Source organism: Dioscorea cayenensis, unplaced genomic scaffold, assembly GCF_009730915.1.
Source record: "Dioscorea cayenensis subsp. rotundata cultivar TDr96_F1 unplaced genomic scaffold, TDr96_F1_v2_PseudoChromosome.rev07_lg8_w22 25.fasta BLBR01000998.1, whole genome shotgun sequence".
In the NCBI taxonomy this organism is placed as follows: Eukaryota; Viridiplantae; Streptophyta; class Magnoliopsida; order Dioscoreales; family Dioscoreaceae; genus Dioscorea; species Dioscorea cayenensis.
The window spans coordinates 29404-46504 of NW_024087389.1; positions in this window are offsets into that span (position 1 = coordinate 29404).

The window sequence follows — 17101 nt, forward strand, 5'->3', positions numbered from 1 at the left end:
TAAGTTGCTGAATCACTTTGACACTTGAGACATATGACATGTTTCAATGAGGATGACTGTGATTCTTTGGTGGGCAAATCACCAATTGGGGTCAGAATTCTCTGGGTGACTGCTCAGTAAAATTAAATTAAAGTTGGATAACTTATTTGATATAAATTGAAGTACGATGACCACACTAAAAAATGAGCAAAGTTCGGTGACCTATCCAAAAGTTAACCCATTATAATTATGTGGACATGGAAATTGTAAATGAAAATTTTAAATTTAATTTAAAAAATGAATTATGTGGTTCAAAAAATTATGGAGTCCTATTAAAGCCAAATTTATTGGGAATCAATATGATTAAATTTTATAATTTAAAATGCAGTTAAAAATTTTAATATTATAATTATGTGGATAGGATAATATTAAATCAATATTTTAAATATAATTAAAAAAAATAAAAATTATTGGTCTTAGAAAATTATAGGCATAGGTGCAAGGTCCATACCTAAGACCACCCTTCTACGTACTGACTTAATATATATAACAAAGAAGATGACTACAACATGAAACATACACCATGCATGATAGACACGTGTACTAAACCAAGCACTAAATTAATCAGAAAAAAAGCACTAAATCACACATTAGGAAACCAACTAACCACAAATAACTAATTAAATAATCAAACTAAGTCTGACTTGTCACGGAACCATATGATAACTTTTAGGTGTTGTTTGGATCAGCTTATAGCTGACCCAAAAACACTTATTTTATAAGTTAAGTGCTTATAAGATTTTATATTGTGTTTGGATGGGCTTTTTTGAATAAGCTCAAGCTGTGAAATAAGCTCAAATACAGCTTATTTTATAAGCTGCCAAAGACTAGCTTATGGAAATAAGCTGTTTTTGATAAGCTATTTGGTTAAGTGCATTTACTAAAATGCCCTCAGTCAATCCAGTAAAAAGGTATTTTAGTAATTTTTGCTGTAAAAGTAATTTTTAAATAAACATTCAAACATTTTTACAACTACAGAAGTGTTTCTGAAACTAATACATCCAAACGAAAAAATATGCATAAGCACTTAACTTATTCTAAAAGTACTTTTTCCAAAAGTGTTTCTACAAAATTAAAAAAAAGCACTTTTTTTAAAAGCCAATCCAAACAACCCCTTAATCAACTTCAACACACTGGACATAAAAGTCTCCACAAAACCAACCACTCATTAACCATTACAAGCACTACTCTTCTTTTGCTTGCCCTCTGGTGTTAGTAAAAATAGTAAATGTGTAGCAAACAAGATGACATGGCAATGTGACAAGGTACATGGTAATATGGTAATGATGGCAAGAAGGCTTGAAGCCTTTCTTTAGAGAGTCTATTTTTGGTAATCAGATTTGAAAGATCTTTCTTAAAGACCATATGGAGGATAGTCTAAAGAAAAACACAAGCTATTTTTGGTAAGTGCAAGTAAGAAAAGATCATGTCTACATGGAGGCAAAGCTAAATGGAGTCACATCCATATTTGGTAAGTTAATCAAGCTTGGGAGAGCATCTACATGAAGACCATGATCTCATTAAGGCTAATTGAAGATCAAAATTATTTATGGGAGGAGATCTATTTGAAGAGCAAGCTACTCAAGGACAAAACTACTTTTGGCAAAAGCATATATTTGGAGATGATTAAAGTCCAAACTTGGACGAATAACGATCATGCTTGGAAGATATTGAAGAGCTAAACTTGGATGAAAACAGATCAAGTTTAGTAACAAGATATTGAAGACCAAACTTGGATGAATGAAGATCAAGTTTGAATATTGTGAAAACCAAAATTTGATGAATGGAGATCAAGTTTGGAAAGAAGATTTTGAAGATCTTTAAAGATCATCTTTGGTGAGATGGAGACGTGGTTAGGTGGGTACGACCCTCGGGAGAGGGACCTACTGATATGATGTGAGAAGGCAAGCTAGTTGCTGGTAGGAAGAGCTCAATCGGGAAAGTTATCTGCATCAACTTAAGCTAGCACAGTCGGGAGGACTGGGGGCGTCGTAAGGTCGCATTACAACGGAAGCTAGAACTTAGTTAGGAACAACAGATGGGTTGCGTTGCAAGCTCGGTTATAACAAGAGTTGCAACGTCTAACTTTGGAAGGTATTTAGCTATATTTGCGATGTTACGACGTTTATATAAGAAACCATTCTTTGAGATTTAGGATGAGCCACCGGAGAAAGTCCCTTGGGAAAGGGTGAGTGAGAGTGGGCATCGGACAATCTAGAGAGGGTTATTCTTTATCTTTGTGAGGATAAGTGTGAGAGTTGTACTCATCTTTTAGTGGATTGTTAATCTTCTTGCTTGGCCCCCAAATGTAGGCAAGTTGTACCGAACTAGGTAACCAATTTGTATCTTCTTTCTCTTGCGTGTTTAATTTTACATTGAGTATGTGCGTGCATGCTTACATAAGTGATTGAGTGATAAATTAACACACATAAAACCCTCCGGAACTAACATTTAGATTCAATCACATCCTTCATTGTTTTTCTATACAAATAGAACCACAAAATCTTATTAATATCCCCCAAATTTGTGTGTGTTTGGGTGTGGGGAAGCCTACTCATTTGTGTGATTAGGGTTCGGATGTTGTGAGAGATTTCAAGATAACATTCACCAACATTCATAAAGAGAAGTGGAGAAAAAGAGAAGGGATAAGGAAGAGAGAATAGGGTCTGTTGTTGTGATAAATGCGAACGACCATGCAGTGAAAGCAAGAGAAAAGAAAAAAGAGAAGAAAAGGGGGTAGAAGGAAAAAAGAAGAAGAACAACAACGTAGAAGGGTTGAGAAGATTATTTATGTTTCAAGAGAAAAGACCATAATGCCCTTAGCAGTATTTTAATATAAATTTTAATATTTAATGTAAAAAAATTGGTTATTAAAAACACTTGGCTGTTATTCCACGTCTGGGTTCCACTAAGATTCTCAAGGAAGTGTGATGAATTATACTAGGCTTTATATATCCATCTCATAATATGTATTTTTTTCAAAGGAGAGTACCACCTTTTTTTTCCTTTATCTTATTTTTTCAAAAGAGAGTACCACATTAAGTGGAGAAAAAGAGAAGGGTTGAGGAAGAGAGAATAGGGTCTATTGTTGTGATAGATACGAACGACCATTCAGTGAAAGCAAGAGAAATGAAAAATGAGAAGAATGGGGTATTTACTATTTAAGCACAAGTGTCTATCATGCATGGTGTTTGTTTCATGCTACAGTATCTATCATGTGGAGGGCCAGCCTAAGGCATAGACCTTGGTCACCTACAACTATAATTTCAGAAGACCAATATTTTTTATTTTTAAATTATATTTAAAATATTCGTTTAATATTATCCTATCCACGTAATTATAATGTTAAATATTTCAACTACTTTTTAAATTATAAAATTTAATCATATTGATATCCAATAAATTTGGCTTTAATAGGACCCATAATGTTTTAAACCACATAAATATTTTTTTAAATTAAATATAAAATTTTTATTTACTATTATCATGTCCACATAATTATAATCTTGAAAATTTTAGATGTGTTTTAAACTAGAAAAAGCTAATTTATAATAATATCAATATTTAATAAATTTTATCTTACACTAGGCCCCACAATTCATTTGTTTTTTTTTAATTATATATATAATTCTCATTTAATATTATCCTATCCATATAATATTATTTTTATCAAATATACAAATTTGTACAAGGCAAAATATAGATTTTTACGAATAATTTCTGATATATATATATATATACTAATTTATAAAAATCCAGGCGAAACTATATATATATATATATATTATAATATACATACTGATTTGTAAAATGACAGGGACTGAACTCCAGATTTTCACAAATATTATTTTAAAAATATGTAAGTATAGCAAGTTTTAACATTTTGAATAGTTAATTTTACCGGTGTCATTATTAATAATTACATTATAAATTTAGAACTAAATTAATATATTAATATGTTTTACTAATTAATTGATAATTTATAGTTTTATTTTGGAGGAAATTAATGCATAGCAGGTTTGGGTAGTGTAGCTGAGTTTTATTTGGTTTAAAATTTTTAAAGCTTGGTCCGATATGTGAACATAGTTTTCTTTTTAATTAGTAGTTTGCTTATTAATTGAATGTTTGTGAGACATATTTGTATTAACTTATAATTGTATTTGACATTTTTATTCTGCACATTTATTTATTGAAAATTAAAAAATTAATAATGTAAATAATTTTTAGGGAAAATTACTGTTCACCCCTCGTTATTTTCAAAACTTCCTAAAAACCCCCTCCTACTTTTACACACCCCGGACAGCCTTTCCGTTAGTGTTTAACTTCCCTTTTACCCCTACCGTTCACTTGAAATGGGTCAATGTTGTGAAATCCCATTTTTGCCCTTGAAAATGGTGGGGAAAAAAGCGTCAAATCACATCATGTCCAACCTTTTCAAGGGCTTTCTGCTTGGTTTCTGATAGACAAAGCCTAGAAGTTGCATTACATCTTGTTCTTCTCCTCATTTCACCTCATTTTTCCTCATTTGGTTTGTTCGACTTCAGTTGTGCCGGTTTCGTAATATGGTGAGAATCTCTTCGTTGCTATCATTTTGACCATTCTGCGGGTGTTTATTTTGGAAGGTTTTCGTGGTAATGATAGATGTAAATTTGTTTCAGAAAACGAGTCTGGGTGAAGTTTATCATACCCGAAATATATAATTCGGTTTCTCCAACAGAAAATGAAGTTGATTTCCATCGGATTGGTCAAGTGTACTCCATCTTTGCTATATTTTCTGTTTAACTCTATATACTGTTTAACTCTTTGCTATTCTCTGTTTAAATATAATACATATTTGTTTAATATTTGTCGTCTCCATTTAAATTTGTCTATAACTGTTTAACTATTCATATTAATGTGTAAATTCTCAACGTCTTTGCGTAAAATATTGATCTTTTTCGTTTGAACTGAAGTGTTGGCAGGTGGCAGGTGGCAATGTTATGGTATCCCGTGCATAAGAATTAATGACGGCATTAATTCTTGTGCAAGGTAACATAAATATCCGAACACCCATTCGTTGTGATTAGTCGATCTCGGTCCACTGTGCGTTTCCCTTTTTTCTCGGATATGAAGCGTCAACCTGCTTGTGGACTTCACACCATAAATGATGAGGAAGAACCCTTCCCATGGACAACCACTCCTCGTCGTCCTCATCCTCATCCTCCTCCTCCTCCTTATCTTAAAGGAAGTCTCATGATCCTCCTCATCTTGAGAATCAATCAGCCGTAATCACGCAAACAAGTTAAAATATGTTTTTTTGCCCAAGTTAAAATTCCCGCATAATTACCTAAATGCAGAGGATTCTCCAGCGGTGGATGACGGGCAAGCAATTAAGCGGGAATTTCGACTTAGGTAAGAAAAGAAATATTTCACTTATTGCGTGATTGCGGAGGATTCTCTAGAGGAGGAAGATCATGAAACATCCTCTAAGACGGAGTTGATATTTATCACTTGAGAATTGTTCTTACCCTTTAAGAACCTTCCGTCAGTGTACAAATATTACTTTCTGTGTTTAACTCTCAGGATCTTCGCTTAAGTCAGACCATGACACATTGATTAATAGACGTTTTTATAAATGTGTTTGCTTAACCTTTTTTTAATGTGTTGCATTCTACATTGTGCAGGTTCAAGTTGATGCGCATGTTATGCAACCGCCGTGAGCATTCGAATGCACAGATATTTGGTGAGTCAAACCGAAATCTTAATAGACGAACGAGGGTCGACTCGCGAGTGTCCAAGGTCGGAGAAGACGTTGTAAATGTTGTAAATGTTGTAAATTTTTTATTTTAAATGAAACAAGCTTATTTGAGTGTCAACTTCTAATGTTTAATCAGATTCTCCATTCTAAACGGTTAAACAAACAAACTTATTTGAGTGTCAACTTGTGATAACTTGTGAAATTTAAACAGAGACATAGTAAAAACAATTTGAGAAACAAAAAATGGTATTGTAAACAAAACAAAAAGTTAAACAATAATCGATTTACTCTTTAAACAATGACAACGGTGTTTAAGCAAATACATAAAGATGTTTAAACAGTGAACCAGGAGGTACCCATCTTTAACGCGATGTCAGTGAAAGCATTCAATTTAAACAATAACATATATTTTAAAACAGTTAAATCACTATATTTAAACGGTTTGCATATTATTTAAATGATATAGAATGTATTTAAACAGTTAACCGTTAGTTTAAACACTATATGTATCGGTTTAAACATAAAAATGTTGATGTTTAAACAGAGACTCATGATAAGGTGAGAACTTTCCTTCGAGCGATGACATTATGGCTTCCTCACGACAGTGACATATATTTCCTTTTTTGCCCTTGGGATGGAGGGAAAAATACCGCCCAATCACATCACGTCTAGTCTAACCTCTATGCATACATTGTGCACTTTTTTGTTTGCCTTTCTGATTACTGTTTGTTCTTTACTTCTTCTTCTTCTTCTTCTTCTTCCTCTTTTTGTTCTTCTTTTCATTTGGTTTGTACGTTTTGGTTTTCGGCCGATATATTATGGAGAGTTTTTGTGGTATTGCTAGATACAACGGGGAGGGAAGAGTGCTAATGTTCACGGCTCAGACTTCTTGGGAGTTGGTGTTAGCTGAGATATGTGAGCGATGGAGTCTCGAAGTTTCCCTTGTCAAGGTGAAGTTTATCACACCCGATGGATATAAAACGGTTTGTCCAATAGAAAACGATGTTGACTTCCAGCGGATGTGTCACGTGCACTCCATCTTCAAATCCGTTGTAGTTGATCTTCTTGTCGAGACAGACAATGTGCCATTGTCGAATTCTAATGAGAACGAGTTTTTCTCGTTGTAAGTTCCTTCTCTTTTATTTTATGCAGTTGTATAGGTTCATTATTGTTTAAGTATATCAGTTACCGGTTAAAATATTGTACTATTCATTTAAGTTAATTGTTCACTGTTTAACTATTTAATTTAACGTTTAAATATTTACTTTATCACTTAAACAGTCTATTCTATGTTTAAAATATTGACCTTTTCATTTAAATGAAGTGTTGGCAGGAATTCAGATTCTGCGAGCGCTCCCGTTCAACTCCATGGTGACCCTGACGGTGTGGGATGTCTTTCTTTCTCGTCAGATCATTCTGAAGTGCTATCGTTGGATATCGGACAACGTTTTGACGGTGTTGAACATTTCAGGGACTTACTTCAAAATTTTGCAATCAAGCGGAATTTTGACTTCAAATTCATAAAGAACGAAAAACATCGGGTGACTGTGGAATGCGCTGCTGATGGTTGTCATTGGCGCCTTCATGCATCAAAAGAGTATAATAAAAATACTTTCAAAATCAAGACAATCAACCCTTCACACACTTGCGGTGGTGGAATAGGTTCGGCGTCACATCTGAAAGCGTCCAAAAAATGGGTAAGCGCACGAGTGATTCAGAAGCTTAAGGACCGGCCCTTGTACAAGGCCATCGACATTCAGAAGGACATGTTGCGGGAATATGGTATCCACATACCATACAAGCAGGCTTGGTTGGGAAAAGAGCATGCCCGGGTGGTCCTCGACGGCAGTGACATCTCCAGGTACGACTTGTTGCTTTGGTATGTGGATAAGATGGCTGAGACAAACCTCGGCAGCGTTGCGATCGTGGAAAGAGACGGTGATTGTTTTAAACGTGCATTCTTTTCTTTCAGCGCGTGTATTGTGGGATTCAACGGTAACAGACTCAGTAACAGCATCAGCTGCCTATGGTGTTGCTATTGTTTCATCGTCAGCCGGCGGTAGAGACAGAGGCAGTATTGTTCTCCTCTTTTTCGCAAGTCTCTTCGAATGTGGCCGTCTTGGAATGGCCACCCCGATGATGTCGTCGTCGTCAAATTCCGACGCCTCTTTCGTCCCGGGTGCTTCAGTTCTTTGGAGGGATTTCGCACTCGATTGAGAACGTCCTTCCAGTGCCTCAACAAGAGCGACAAGCCAAGGAAACTCGGTCATCAATATCTGGCATGCATGCATAAGAGTTGCAGTGACATCTTCGCCTAATGTCGTCTGTGGGGCTGCCACGGTCGGAGGGGCTGCCATGGTCGGGGGTGCTGCCACAATCGGGGGGACTGTCGTTGTCATGGTATGGGGGGTTGTTGCAATCTGGCGGGGTAGTGGAGGGCTTCTCCGGTGTCGTGGAATGCGTGCGTGTGGTGGGCTGGAAGTAGGAGAACGGCGTCGAACGCGCACGATAGAGGCTGCCCTCTCATCCTGCCTTCAAGCAAGTAGTTCCGGAGCAATAGCATCCATCCGTCGGTTGGCCCCAATAAATATTTCTTCTTCAACATTCACCGGAACCAGCTCAGGAAACTAACATATGTAAACCAAACAATTTCAGCGAAATCATTTATTTTAAACTATAAAAACTATATTTAAACAGAGTTTTTATATATTTAAACATTATAGAATATATTTAAACGGATAACAAAATATTTAAACCTTTATGAATAACTTTTAAACTGTAAATAATAAAATTAAACGCTAAATAATATGTTTAAACATTAAAGACTCCTGTTAAACATTGTCCATGATTTATTACCTCTTTTCCATCGAGCGATGACAAGCTCGTTTCTACCGTCGCTTGCTTCCGGTAACTACTTTCACCGTAGCACAGCATCTTTGGGATCTTGCCGAAACGGACTTTCTTCCCCGTTCCGGTCAGCTCGTAAAACCAGACGTTAAGCGCGACCGAGCAACCCTTAATATACCCTGTGTTGGTCTTCTTCCCGGCGCATCTATCTTGCACTCGAGCGGCTGCTTGTGGAATGTCCTCCATAAGCCACTTGTGCGTCGCCTGCGCCCATGCGTATCGCCCCATGGCGGGTAGATCATCGACATAATCAATGATCCAGTTCGGAACCGAGCATGATGTATTTGGGATGAGGACTGTACCCATGAGGTACACCATCAGGAGTTTGACAAAATTATCTTCTTCTCCCCTCTGTCGAACAAGTTGCACCAGAGTGCTCTTGATGGAGTCTCTGTGTCTCTCGTAGGTTTTTGATAAATACCTCCCTTCGAATGCTGAACGGGTTATCTTCTTCTGAAAGACGACTGCATCGCCATCGCAACGCAGACCAAGAACGAGGGCGACATCTTAAGGCCTGAAACTCAGCAGGCTTTCCCCGATCCTGAATTTATTGGTGCGGCCATCGTACCTTTGCAATAGAGAATCAAGAAGGGTCCTCTCTTGGTATATATCATCCAGCTCAGTGAATGCTGCAAACGGTGTCCTTCGGATGATCTCCCAGTGTCGAGGGGTCATGTTATCTTTCAATTCAGCTAAGGTCTCCACTACTAGTGTCAAATAGCATCGCCCATTAACTAGGTTGACCGCCATAATCACAAGCCTGCGACAATAACAACACATTCAAAATGCAGTATTCACAAATGTTTAAGAGGAAATATAAGGTTTTAAACGGTAACCTCTCAGTTATTAAACATATATATCAATTGTTAAACAGAGACCCAGTGTATTAAACAGAGACTACAATACTTAAACAGAGACAACACAATTTAAACTGTAACATCTCATTTGTTAAATGTAAACCTCATTTGTAAGACTGTAACCATATCAAACGAAAGGGGAAATGTACATTATAAAGATTACACAAATCATAATAATCGAAAAAACTATTTTGATAGTGTATACAGACGAAAATGCAAAACAAAATAAAACCCTAGCCGAGAAATTGTCCTGCAGACTAACAAAACCCCAGCCGAGAAATCCCCCTCAGACTTCAATATCTTCCAACAAAAACAGGAGCACAAAACAAAACCGAAAAATCCTTCTTTGTAATGTGAGCAGTTAACATAAAAACCATACTCAATACCTTAGATTGCAAAACGGATGAAATGCCAACTACTTGCGCGGGGGACTTCTCCTTCGAGATACCGGTGGAAAAGGAAAAAGTCTGCATTACGGAGGCTTCGACGGTAGAGACAACTTCGGAGACGACTGGAAATGGAAAAAGTCGAAGACGTGAGTTGAGAAAAAAACTTTATGTATACTGGCTCCATAGAATTCCCTTGGGGTTACCCTACGAAACCCCCCACTTCCTTTCATCCCACTGAAAATGGTCGCAGACTACGACTCCCCATGCAAGGGCATTTTTTTGTCCATAAAATTTGAAAATCACTCCGTTGACATCCGTTACATGCTTTGGGGTTTGAAAAATATAAAGTTTAAAAGGAAGGGGTTTTTAGGGATTGCAAAACTAACGGGGTGTTTTTGACAATATTGCAAACTTACAGGGTTTTTTTGGCAATTCCCACTAATTTTTATTTACTTTTAAATAATATTAATAATTTTTATGGCTATTTTTAATTAAATCCATTTGTTTGTGACAACAATGACCATTGGTGACAAAATTATCATAAGATAAAAATTTCACATTTGTGATGAATTTTGTTAAATATTATGGCTACTAATGCAAATTTTGTTAGTCATTAGCGCAATTAAATTATTAAATCAAGAATTTCAGTTGTGACAACATCGAGTACATTTAGTGACAAAATTTACAAAAGATATAATCTCCATATTTGTGACAAAAGTTGTTGGCCACTAATGTGAATTTTGACGGAGGTACATTAATGTAATTAAATTATTAAATCAACATTTTTATTTGTGAATAAGAATTTGTGCCAAAATTGTTGCAACTCCTCAAAGTTCTCAAAAATTTTAGTGCCAATAATGTTGTCACAACAATGTATGCTATTGTCACGATTTTTACGTCACAATCTAAAATTTTTTGAGAAAATAAAATTGTCACAATTGATTGAAGTTATTGTGATTAGACCAATTTCTTCATTAATATTTCACTTTTAGTGTCAATATATTTGCACAAATATGTTTCACAATTATGACAATTTTTTAAATGCGGTCACTTTTGTAATTGTGACAGGGTTATATGTGACCTCAAGTGACGAAATGGAGAAATTATTACTATAAATAGTTATGGCTATTTATTCAATTTTTAGTCATGAATTTTGTCACCACAAAAGATGCATTTTCTTGTAGTGTGAGTATGTATGGCAGGTAATTAAACAAAAGATTAAAAAAAAAATCCAAAACTTTATATTTTTTAAATCAATGTTTTATTTATTGTAATTATTAATAATAATTTATATTTTTTATTTTGATTATGAAATTTATTATTTAATAAAAATTACTTGAAAAATTTGTTATGATTTTACCTATGGCCTAATTTATTGTTTTCAATAATACTAGAGGGCAAGAGAAAGAAGAGGAACGCTTGTAATCAGTGGCAGACCCAAGAATTTGGTCCAACCTAAGCTTCTCAACCCAACCATGGCCTCTCCTTAATCCAACCATGGCTCCACCCCCGGCTTCCCTTTCCTCAGGAGTTATTCCAAGGTTTTTCGGCAGGCCACCTTGGGCTTGTAATGGTTAATGAGTGGTTGGTTTTATAGAGACTTTCATGCCAAGTGTGTTGAAGTTGATTGACCAACGACCAAGTGGTCTATTGGTAGTCGAGTCCCCATTAGAACTCTTCATATGTGAGTAGTGAGAGTTCGAATCATGAGTGATGCCACATTTTTTAGAGTGTGAGTAGTGGTTGTGTGCGGATGGTCCTAGTACCTATATGTACACAGGCTTTGTCTTACTTGCTTCATCGAGATTTATACATGCCCTTGCTTTTCTGCCGCTCATCTTGGGAGAAAAAATTGTTGAAGTTGATTGAAAGTTATCATATGGATCCAATGGAGAGACAAGTCAAACTCAGTTTGATGGTTTAATTAATTATTTGTGGTTAGTTGGTTTCCATCTTGGCAAAACAAAAAAAAAAATGTTGAAGTTGATTGAAAGTCATTATATGGGTCCAATGAAGTTGATTGAAAGTCATTATATGGGTCCAATGAAGTTGATTGAAAGTCATTATATGGGTCCAATGGAGAGACAAATCAAACTCAGCTTGATGAAAAAAAAATTGTTGAAGTTGATTGAAAGTTATCATATGGGTCCAATGGAGAGACACGTTAAACTGAGTTTGATGGTTTAATTAATTATTTGTGGTTAGGCGTGTGATTTAATGGGTGGTTTAGTACACGTGTCGATCATGTATGGTGCCGTTTCATGCATAGTTATCTTCTTTGTTGCATGAAGTCAGTACGTTAAGTCAGTACGTGAAGGGCGGGCTCTAGGTATAGGTTTTTGGTCCCCTATGCTTATAATTGTCTAAGATGTATAATTTTTATTTTTTTAATTATATTTAAAATATTCATTTACTATTATCTATCCACATAATAATAACACTAAAAATTTTAACTACTTTTTAAATTATAAAATTTAATATCCAATAAATTTGGCTTTAATAGCGCCCCATAATTTTCTAAACCCCATAAATTATTTTTTAAATTAAATTTAAAATTTTTATTTACTATTATTATGTCCACATAATTATAATTTGAAAATTTTAGAAGCTTTTAAAACTCTAAAAAGTTAATTGATAATAATATCAATATGTAATAAATTTGGTCTTACACTAGGGCCCCATAATTCATATATTTTTTAAAAAATTTTATATATATAATTTTCATTTACTATTATATTCATATAATATTATTTTATCAATGATTTTTTATGCATGGTACGTAATTAAACAAAGAATTAAAAAAATTCCATATCTCTATATTTTTGTAATCAATGTTTTATTTATTGTAATTATTAAAAATAATTTATATTCTTTATTTTTATTATGAAATTTATTATTTAATAAAAATTATTTAAAAAATATTATTATTTTTGCGTAGGGCCTTTTACTATGTTTACGAAGACTAGAGGATAAGAGAAAGATAAGTGGTGCTTGTAATGGTTAATGAGTGGTTGGTTTTATAGACTTTCATACCAACTGTGTTGAAGTTGATTGTAAGTTATCATATAGGTCCAATGTAGAGACTTAAGTAAACGTTGTTTGATGGTTTAATTAGTTATTTGTGGTTAGTTGGTTTCCATAATGTGTGATTTAGTGGTGGGTTTAAGTACACTTGTCTATCATGTACGGTGCAAGTTTCATGCATAGCATGAAACATAGTTATCTTCTTTGTTATATTAAAGTCAATATGTATAGGATGAGTCGTAGGTATAGACCTTGGTCGTTTATGCTTAAAATTTTCTAAGCCCCATAATTTTTATTTTTTTTAAATTATATTAAAATATTTTTTTACTATTATCCTATCCACATAATTATAATATTAAAAAATTTAACTACTTTTTAAATTATAAAATTTAATCATATGGATATCTAATAAATTAGGGTTTAATAGGGCCCCAAAATGTTCTGAACCCCATAAATCATTTTTCTAAATTATATTTAAAATTTTTATTTACTATTATCATGTCCACATAATTATAATCTTGAAAATTTTAGGTTCTTTTTAAACTATAAAAGTTTAATTTATAATAATATCGATATGTAATAAATTTGGTAAAAGAAAAGGCCCCACAATTGATATATATTTTTTTTTGAAAAATTATATATATATATATTTCTCATTTACTATTATCCTATCCAGATAATTAGTGTTATGTCCGTGCTATCATTGCTATGCATGGGGGAAATAAACGCCATAGATGATGTTAATAAATGGTTTCAAACCCAATTTAACCCGGTTCTGCCAAACCTGATCATATTATTGGGTCAGATCTTATGAAAACCTGGGACAAAAAATTAACGCGGTTGAACCATGTTTGATTGGGTCAACTCGAACAGGGCCAACACGGTGGTTATGTATAAAATTTATTATTTATTTTTTAATCTTATGTTTTAGTTGAATTTATATTTTAAATTATATTTGATTATCATGACATATTTCTTATATTTTGCTTAACATATTAAATTAATATTTATAAATTATAAGAAAGATTATTTGTTTTCTGAAATTATTATATTATTGTTTTTCAAATCTATATATATACATACATATATATATATATATATATTAAAGTAGGAAAGTCCCTTGCAATGTGTCAACCTCTCATTAAAAGTTTTCAGCCAAAATCATATAATATTATTGTTTATATAGGAAAAAAAAGAGTTTTAATTTGAATAAAATTGGAAGCATTATCCCTACTCGGATAAGAAGATTAAATTTGAGTTTAAATAAAGCTAATGGATAATGATTCATGGTTATATATAAACAAAATTTTGGGCTTATCCATGTTTGAAAAAAGAGAGAGGAGTTTTAATAAAAGCCCGATGTTATCTTTACTCAGACTAAAAATTTTAAGTCTGAGTTTAAATAAAATTTGATGGTGATCCATTGAAAATAATAATAATAGAAACTCGAATTTAACCCCAATTCGGATTAAAAAAAATAGATAAGTTTAAATATAAATTCAATTCCTAGGATTATGATAATCAAATTCAAATTTTAAAAATAATAATAATAATAATAAATAATAAATAAAATTCTGGATATTGGAGAAGAGAATTAGGAGAGATTTTTTGGTTAAAAAAAATCTCAACTACATGGTGGGCCCGGGTCCTTTGGGGCTTTTGAAAATAAATAAAAGAAGAAAGCATGTAGGAGGGCTAAGGGAGGGGGACTCCATGTTATTTTCCATGGTGGGACCTCCAGGGTAAAAAAAAAAGAAGAAAAAAAATTTCAGTATGGAAGAAAGCATTTCTTCTCCATGGTGGGACTAGCGAGTATAAAAAAAAAGAAGGATTTTGATGGATGGTGGGGCCCACTCTCTTTGAAGAATCATTCAAGTATAAAAGGAAAGGATGCATGCATGCTCTTGCTATTTCTCTTTCTTCTTGATCTCCCAACTCACTCTCACAAGGCCGTGGTTTTCATAAGCAATCTCTCCCTAAGGCGTAGGCCGGAGACATGGTGCATTTGAAAAATATATGAGCGGCCAAATATCTCCCAATGGCTATCGATGGGTCATCGGACGCATTCCACAATGAAGCAGGCTGTCTAAGGTGATACACTCAATCGAAATTGCACTCCTCATCGCTTGGTTCTGGCAACAATACATCCGGATTAAGAAGTGGTTAGAGGGTATTTAGGATCGTGCGGGCAAGCTTCTTAAGTGACTCAAGAAGAAGGAACTCCGGCATCTCGTCGTCACCCACCTTTTACACTAAGAAAACCATCGTTGATTTTGGCAACGTCGTTGAGGTCATTCGATATGCATGGGACTTAGTAATGAAGATGAAGCCGAAGAAGGATTCCATGGAGATGCGGTGATGTCCCCTTCACACACACCAAGCAAAGACATTCATAAGCCTTGAGAAGTTTCATCACTTCAAGAAGGTAGATGTTCTTATAAAATCTCATACAAATATATATATCTATAAACATGTGTTGGTTTGGTTCAATCCATGCAAGATGCCATGAAAAAAAAATCTTAATGAGGTAGATGAAACTTTATGCAAAATATATAAGATATATTCTGGTTGTACACCCTATGCTCATGCCATAAAAAAAAAAAATCTTTCATTAATAATGCTAGTCTCTTGGTGAGATCCGTCCATCTGCATATTTTGTCTTTAAATCATGCACATAGACAAGAGTATACGCATGCTATTCGTTTTCATTCACTCTGAATGCCATCGTAAAAAAAAAGAAAGAAAGAAAAGGAAAATTTTGAAGACACATGTGCAAAATTGTACAAACGTGTGAAAATATGAAAGCTCGAGGGTTTAACTGCAAAATCCATGAAAATATGAAAATATGAAAGTTTGGGGGTTTATTTGCAAAATTTGATAAAATGTGAAAAAATGAAAAGTTAGAAGGTCTAAATAAAAAAAAGAAAAAAAAAGTTTTTTTTAGCAAAGATGAGGGGTATTTTGGTAATTTTACGAGGCCCCCCTAAGCTTACCATGATGTCCAATGCATGGTGACTGCTCTCTTCGAGAGGGCCTCTTCATTGCCTCTTGACAGTCACATAAGCTGAAAGAGTTGACGAAGACTTTTGAAAAACTCTCTTGAAGCTCGCTCTAATACATGCGATAGCTCTCTTTGAGAGAACCTCTCCATCGCCTCTTAACAGTCACTGAAGTGGATGGGCTATTGAAGACTCTTAAAGACCCTCTTGAAGCTAACTGTGATGTTCAATGCATGGTGATTGCACTTTTCAAGAGGGCCTCTCCATTGCCTCTTGACAATCACATAAGCTGAAAGAGTTGATGAAGATTTTTGAAGAACTCTCTTGAAGCTCGCTCTAATACATGTGATAGCTCACTTTGACAGAATCTCTCTGTTGCCTCTTGACAGTCACAGAAGTTGATAGGTTATTGAAGATCCTGTTAAACTCCCTTTGAGGTCATGGACCCTGTTTGAGGCCATTGACTCACTTAGGAGTGATGAAAAATTCCAAAAAAACCTTAAAACTCTCTTTGAGCTCATAGACCCTGTCTGAGACCATTGAATCTCTTAGAAGTGATGAAAAAATTCCAAAAAAAAAACTTTAAAACTCTTTTTGAGCTCATGAACCCTGTTTGAGACCATTGACTCTCTTAAGAGTGATGAGGAAATTTCAAAACCTTTAAAACTCTCTTTGAGCTCATGGACATTGTTTGAGGCCATTGACTCTCTTAGGAGTGATGAAAAAATTTTAAAAACCCTTAGAACTCTTTTTGAGCTCATGGACCCTGTTTGAGGCCATTGACTCTCTTAGGAGTGATAAAAAATTCCAAACCCCTTAAAACTCTCTTTGAGCACATGGACCCTGTTTGAGGCCATTGACTCTCTTAGGAGTGATAAAAGAATTCCAAAAAAACCCTTAAAACTCTCTTTTACTCTCTTAGGAGTGATGAGGAAATTTCAAAACCTTTAAAACTCTCTTTGAACTTATGGGCCCTGTTTGAGGCCATTGACTCTCTGATGAAAAAATTCCAAAAAACCCTTAAAACTCTCTTTAAGCTCATGGACCCTGTTTGAGGCCATTGACTCTCTTAGGAGTGATAAAAAAAAATTCCAAAAACCCTTAAAACTCTCTTTGACTCTCTTAGGAGTGATGGGAAAATTTCAAAAC